The following is a 6,721-nucleotide window of genomic DNA, read 5'->3' on the forward strand; positions in this document are numbered from 1 at the left end:
AATGCTTGGCGAACCTTCATTGGTGCCGAGATCTTGTGGGGTCGTCTGAGCGGCGGGAACCGTCAGCTGACTTTGGATGAGTTCTTTTGGTGTTATCGTCCTCAGCACATTTCTTCGTCAAAAGGAGTGTATCATTTTGCGGTGAGGGATAAGGAGTTGAAGTTAGTGTCAGATATGCCTGACTCCAATAGGAAGTGGAAGGGCAGATACTTCTTTGTAGAAGGAACGAATTGGGTATGTCGTCAGGAGGAGTGGGAGTCAATGCCCAATGGTTTTGATAACACATGGGCTTACGTTAGAGATTCAGGTTAATCTCGTCGACCCTCCTCGCCTCGTCTGCTTTTTTGCTATCCTAACCCGTCACTTTTCATTGCAGCTAACAATCGTCCACGTATTACCGAGGAGCAAGAAGAGTTCATTCGTCGAGTGACGGCCATTCCTTTGGACGAGAGGAAGTGTCAGGATCTAATCACGCTAGATACTCTTCACTTATATTGTGGGGGTCCTGAACCGATGGAGGAAGCTTGCAAACTGAACGCTTATTCCCGTCGTCGTAAGTGTCTTTTAACTTCGTCTTTATCCTGACGCTGTCTCTTTCTAACCCTTACTCTTTGCAGAAATGGAGTCAGCTAGACAACGGGTTCGAGCTGCCGCTGCGGCCAAGAAGAAGCAGCAAGAGAAGGCTGGGGGTGGGTCAACCCCACCGTCAGCCCTCAGGCCCGTCGAGAAGGTCGCGGCCAAGAGGAAACCTGACGGTAGGGAGGACCGTCAGGGGAAGAAGGTTGCCCCCACTCCCGGGGACAAGTCTTCTCGGAGGCCGTCACCTCCTAGGTCTGCTCATGGGGCAGGCAAGGGTCCGATGACCTCGTCGGGGCCCATTGTCCAGGGATCCGTACGCCGTCTGCTGACCCACAAGGATTATGCTGTAGAGGTGACGGAATCTATTTTAAAGGATGAGGAGACGGATCCTTGTGCGGAGCAAACTACTGACGAGATAGGGGCGTCAGCCCTTTTTGACCTCACTAGGGTATGTGTCTCTTTTTACTTTACTTTGGTGTTCGATCAGTCTTAATCATCTTGACGTTGTTCTATCTTTTTTAATGTAGGCTATGGTTCGCGTGAAGGCCTTGTCGAATAGGTGCTCTGCCAAGGAGGGGGTGATCACCCGTCTGAACGAGCGCGTCAAGTACCTAGCTGACGGTCAGGCGCAGTTCAAGGAGGCGAACAAAATCTTGGGCACGGAGCTGAAGGACTACAAGGAAAAGCTGACGGAGGAAACCCGTCGAAGGGAGCTGGAGACGGAGGCCAAGGTGGTGGCAGAAAAGGAGTTAAGGTCCATCCTAGTCCAAGTGGAAACGGCTAGGAATGACGCTGTGAAGGAGTTTAAAGATTCGTCAGCCTTCATAGACGCTTGTGCCGCCTACTATGGTGACGGGTTTGAGGACTGTCTGAAGCAAGTAAAATCTGTCTATCCTGACTTGGATTTGTCAAGGATTTCAATGGATGAGTCCATCCCGTCAACCCCTGCAGGCGACGCCATTCATGAGGAAGCTGACGACAATAATCAGAGAGACAACAGCGTCGTCCTAGCCCAGCCAGCTGCGGATCACTCCGTCACTCTGACTCCAAATCCTCACAATGGCGACCCAAATGCCGTCAGTCCTTCTCTTTCCTGTGCCCAGCCTTTTACTGCCGAAGACGACGGGGGACACTGACGCTCCCCTATGAACTTAAAGCTTTCTTTTCTTTTTGAGAAGTGTAGACGGAATAGTAGTACTTAACGCCCATTTTTCTGGGCCTTTGTAAAGACATCGCTTACTTTAATTTTAATATCATTTTATGCTTCAAGTATGTGTGTTTTTTATTGTAATTCAGAATCATGTTCGTTATGTGCTTCGTCAGCTTAGGGGTGACGGGATTTTTCTCTTTCAATTCAATTTAATTTCTGAACTGATGACGGCGTCAGCTTCTTTTCCATGAAAACTCAGGGTCGTTTTTTATCATTCCGTCAGTTTCATGGGCGACGTCGTTGGACAACTTAATTGTATGCCTTAGTTTCTTAATGGCGTCACCTTTTTCTTTCAGCTAATCTAGCTTGACGTATCCATTTGGCAATACGCTCATTATTTCTACGAACAATGCTGTCAACTAACTTTGAACATAACGCCGTTATTAGGCCGTCGCTTTGAACATAACACCGTCACTTTGAGCATAACACCGTCACCTTGTTGCATCATGGCAAGGTGACGAGCTCAAGAGGGAATATATCAGCATTTTATTGCTCTTGTACATCTTATGCGCTTGGTGGTAAGGCCTTCTAGTAATGAGGTCGTCCACCTTGTTGTCCTTAGATTGGGATCGTCCACTTTGTGGATTTTAGGTGCAAGATTGTCCATTTTGTGGACTTATATATGACGCCGTCCACTAGGTGGACTCAGCGACGGGATCGTCCACTTTTTGGACTTAGGAGCAGGTCGTCCACTTTGTGGACTTTGGAATAGGTCGTCCATTTTGTGGACTTAGATGTAGATCGTCCACCTTGTGGACTTAGAGGCAGGCCGTCCACTTATGGACTTATAAGCGGGTCGCCCACTTTGTGGAGTTGGATGTAGGCCGTCCACTTCATGGACTTAGATGTAGACCGTCCACTTTTTTGGACTTATAAGCAGGTCGTCCACTTTGTGGACTTGGATGTAGGCCGTCCACTTTGTGGACTTATAAGCAGATCGTCCACTTTGTGGACTTAGATGTAGACCGTCCACTTTGTGGACTTATAAGCAGGTCGTCCACTTTGTGGAGTTGGATGTAGGCCGTCCACTTCATGGACTTAGATGTAGACCGTCCACTTTTTTGGACTTATAAGCAGGTCGTCCACTTTGTGGACTTGGATGTAGGCCGTCCACTTTGTGGACTTATAAGCAGACCGTCCACTTTGTGGACTTAGATGTAGACCGTCCACTTTGTGGACTTATAAGCAGGTCGTCCACTTTGTGGACTTGGATGTAGGCCGTCCACTTTGTGGACTTATAAGCAGATCGTCCACTTTATGGACTTAGATGCAGGTCGTCCACTTTGTGGACTTATAAGCAGGTCGTCCACTTTGTGGACTTAGAAGCAGGTCGTCCACTTTGTGAACTTATAAGCAGGTCGTCCACTTTGTGGACTTGGATGTAGGCCGTCCACTTTGTGGACTTAGATGTAGAGGACCTGTTGTTTTCTTCAAGACATCAAAAATTCACAAGTCGTTTCTGAATGAATCTCCTCTTATTATGATGAATGCATAAGTAAAATTTTGTTCAAAAATAGGAAAGATAAATTTTCAGCCCTTTGGACTTAAAATATACTGTAGACAAGAATAAGCTAAGGCAAATAATTAAGGATCATAAACTGGTAATGAGGAGTAACGTTCTGCTTGCTATCTTCTACTGGTAGTACTTTCTGAGGTGCTCGGCGTTCCATGGGTGTCGCAGTTTCTGCCCGTCAAGAGTCTCTAGGTGATAGGTGCCCTTTCTTCGCCATGATACGATCTTGTAGGGTCCTTCCCAGTTCGGGCCGAGCTTTCCTTGTGTGGGATCTCTGGCTGCTCCCATTACTTTCCTCAAAACAAGATCTCCGACTTTGAAGTCTCGGTGCTTGACTCGGGAGTTGTAGTGCTTGCTTACGAGGTCCTGGTACTGCGCGAGTCTCTGCTCAGCCGTCGCCCTTACTTCGTCAATTAGATCCAGTTGTAAACGAAGCTCTTGATCATTTCTTCCCTCGTCGTGGTTGGCCACCCTATAACTTGTGAGTCCTATCTCGGCTGGAATGACCGCTTCACTTCCGTATGTCAGCTGGAAAGGGGTTTCTCCTGTAGGGGTTCGTATTGTCGTTCTGTATGCCCATAGCACGCTGGGCAGCATCTCAGGCCATACGCCCTTTGCCCCCTCGAGCCGAGTCTTGATGATTCGGAGCAAGGATCGGTTGGTGACTTCTACTTGTCCGTTTGCCTGAGGATGGGCTGGGGAGGAATAATGGTTCTTGATTCCTAACTCTGAACAGAAGGCTCGGAAGGAGTCGTTGTCAAATTGTTTACCGTTGTCCGAAATTAAGACTCTTGGAATTCCATACCTGCAGACAATGTTTCTCCATACAAAACCCCTTATATTCTTTTCAGTGATTGTGGCTAGGGCTTCAGCTTCAACCCATTTGGTGAAGTAATCGATGCCGACGACGAGGAACTTCAGCTGTCTTGCTGCCATCGGGAATGGTCCCATGATATCCAACCCCCACTGGGCGAACGGCCATGGGGCAGTTATGGGGGTCAATTCTTCCGCCGGTTGCCGAGTGACGTTGCTGAACCTTTGACACTTGTCGCAAGCTCTCACATAAACCTGGGCGTCATTTTGCATTGTTGGCCAATAGTACCCGGCCCGAATCAGCTTTTGTACCAACGACCGTGATCCAGAGTGGTTGCCGCATATCCCCTCGTGTACTTCTCTCATAACATAGTCTGCTTCTTCGGGGCCTACGCACCTTAGGTATGGTCGAGAAAAGCCCCTTTTGTAGAGAACGTCCTTTATCAAGACAAACCGTGCAGACCGGACCTTCAGCTTCCTGGCCGCCTCCTTTTCATCAGGCAACGTGCCATCTTTTAGGTAGGAGATCAAGGGCGTGGTCCAATTGTTTTCGGAACCAATTTCCTGTATGCAGACAACGTCAATTAACGGTGAGGACTGAATGAAAGAAAGTACCTTGTCGATGGTGGTCATAGGTTCCGCAGAGGCTGCTTTGGAAAGCCGGTCGGCATGTTCGTTTTCTCCTCTTGGAATTTGGACTATTTTGGCTTGCAGCCCGTCCATCCTCTTCTTTGCTTGCTCCAAGTACCTCTTCATTCTTTCACCCTTGCACTCGTACTCGCCGTTTACTTGGCTTGTGACGACTTGGGAGTCGCAATGAACAACCACGTTCGTGGCCCCAACGACTTGAGCAAGGTCTAAACCTGCTATCAGGGCTTCATACTCAGCTTCATTGTTAGTTGTAGGAAAATCGAGGCGAATCATACATTTGAGCTCGTCGCCTTCCGGAGAGTTAAGCACGACCCCTACCCCGCCAGCCTTCTTGTTGGATGACCCGTCAGTGAAAATGCCCCATTGGGGATTCTTGTCTTCTTCGCCTTCCGCGCTGGTGAACTCAGCAATGAAGTCGGCTACCGCTTGTCCCTTGATGGCGACGCGGGGGCGATATTGTATGTCAAACTCACTTAGTTCTACGGACCATAACGCCATTCGTCCGGCAGCCGCAGGGCTGCCCATTGCCCGCCGCAAAGGTTTGTCAGTTAGGACGACTATCGTATGGGCCTGAAAATACGGCTTGAGCTTACGGGCCGCTGTAACCAAAGCGAAGGCAAGTTTCTCCATGGGGGGATATCTTTCTTCTGCACCGTGCAATGCCTTGCTCGCGTAGTACACGGGTCGCTGGATCTTACCGTCTTCTCTGATTAAGGCCACACTGACGGCTGCTGGGGAAACGGCCAGATAGAGGAACAGTTCTTCTCCTGGTTGCGAGGGGCTTAGCAATGGCGGGGAAGAGAGGTAGGCCTTTAAATCTTCGAATGCTTGTTGACACTCGGCAGTCCATTCAAAGGATTTTTTCAATGTTCGGAAAAAAGGTAGACATCTATCTGCAGCCTTCGACACGAATCTGCTAAGCGCGGCGACCCTACCATTGAGGCTTTGTACTTCCTTGATATTTTTAGGAGGGGCCATCCCCATAATGGCCTGAATCTTGTCCGGGTTGGCCTCGATCCCTCTTTGGGATACCATGTACCCCAAGAACTTTCCTGCCGTCACTCCAAAGGCACACTTGCTTGGGTTGAGCTTCATGTTGTAGGAGCGAAGAGTATCAAATGTTTCCTTAAGATCCTCCAGATGAGCTTCTTCTTCTTGGCTTTTGACCAGCATGTCGTCGACATACACCTGGACGTTCCTTCCAATCTGCCGTGCAAACATCTTGTTCATGAGCCTCTGATAGGTAGCGCCAGCGTTTTTCAGGCCGAAGGGCATGACCTTGTAGCAAAAAAGGCCTTGGCTTGTTACGAACGAAGTCTTTTCTTGATCAGCCTCATCCATTCGGATCTGGTTATACCCGGAGAATGCATCCATGAAGCTTAGCAACTGATGTTTGGCCGTAGAATCCACCAGGACGTCGACCCGCGGGAGGGGGTAGCTATCTTTGGGGCATGCTTTGTTCAAGTCTGTGAAGTCAACGCACATCCTCCATTTTTCGTTGTTCTTTTTGACCATTACGACGTTCGCCAACCAGTCGGGGTAATACACTTCCCTGATAAATCCCGCTTCTTGCAGTTTGCGGACTTCTTCCTCTATTGCTTGGTCTCTTTCTTGGGCAAAGGTTCTTTTCTTCTGTCGGACGGGTGGAAAAGATGACGATACGTTCAACCTGTGCACCATGACCGACGGGTCGATTCCCGGCATGTCTTCGTGGCTCCATGCGACCACATCTTTGTTTTCTTTCAAGAAAGTTGCGAGTTTCTGGCGTACCGCCGGGTCGGCCAGGGTTCCAACTTTTGTTGTTCGCTCCGGGTGGACTTCATCGAGATGTACGTCTTCGAGCCTCTCGACGGGCTCTGTCGCCACCCGACGTTCTTCTATGTTCATGGCTTGAATGTGATTGTCCATCTCCATCATGGCCACGTAACATTCTCGTGCGGATTCCTGATCTCCTC

The sequence above is a fragment of the Castanea sativa genome, chromosome 2 (genome assembly GCF_040712315.1).
Source record: "Castanea sativa cultivar Marrone di Chiusa Pesio chromosome 2, ASM4071231v1".
Classification (NCBI taxonomy): domain Eukaryota; kingdom Viridiplantae; phylum Streptophyta; class Magnoliopsida; order Fagales; family Fagaceae; genus Castanea; species Castanea sativa.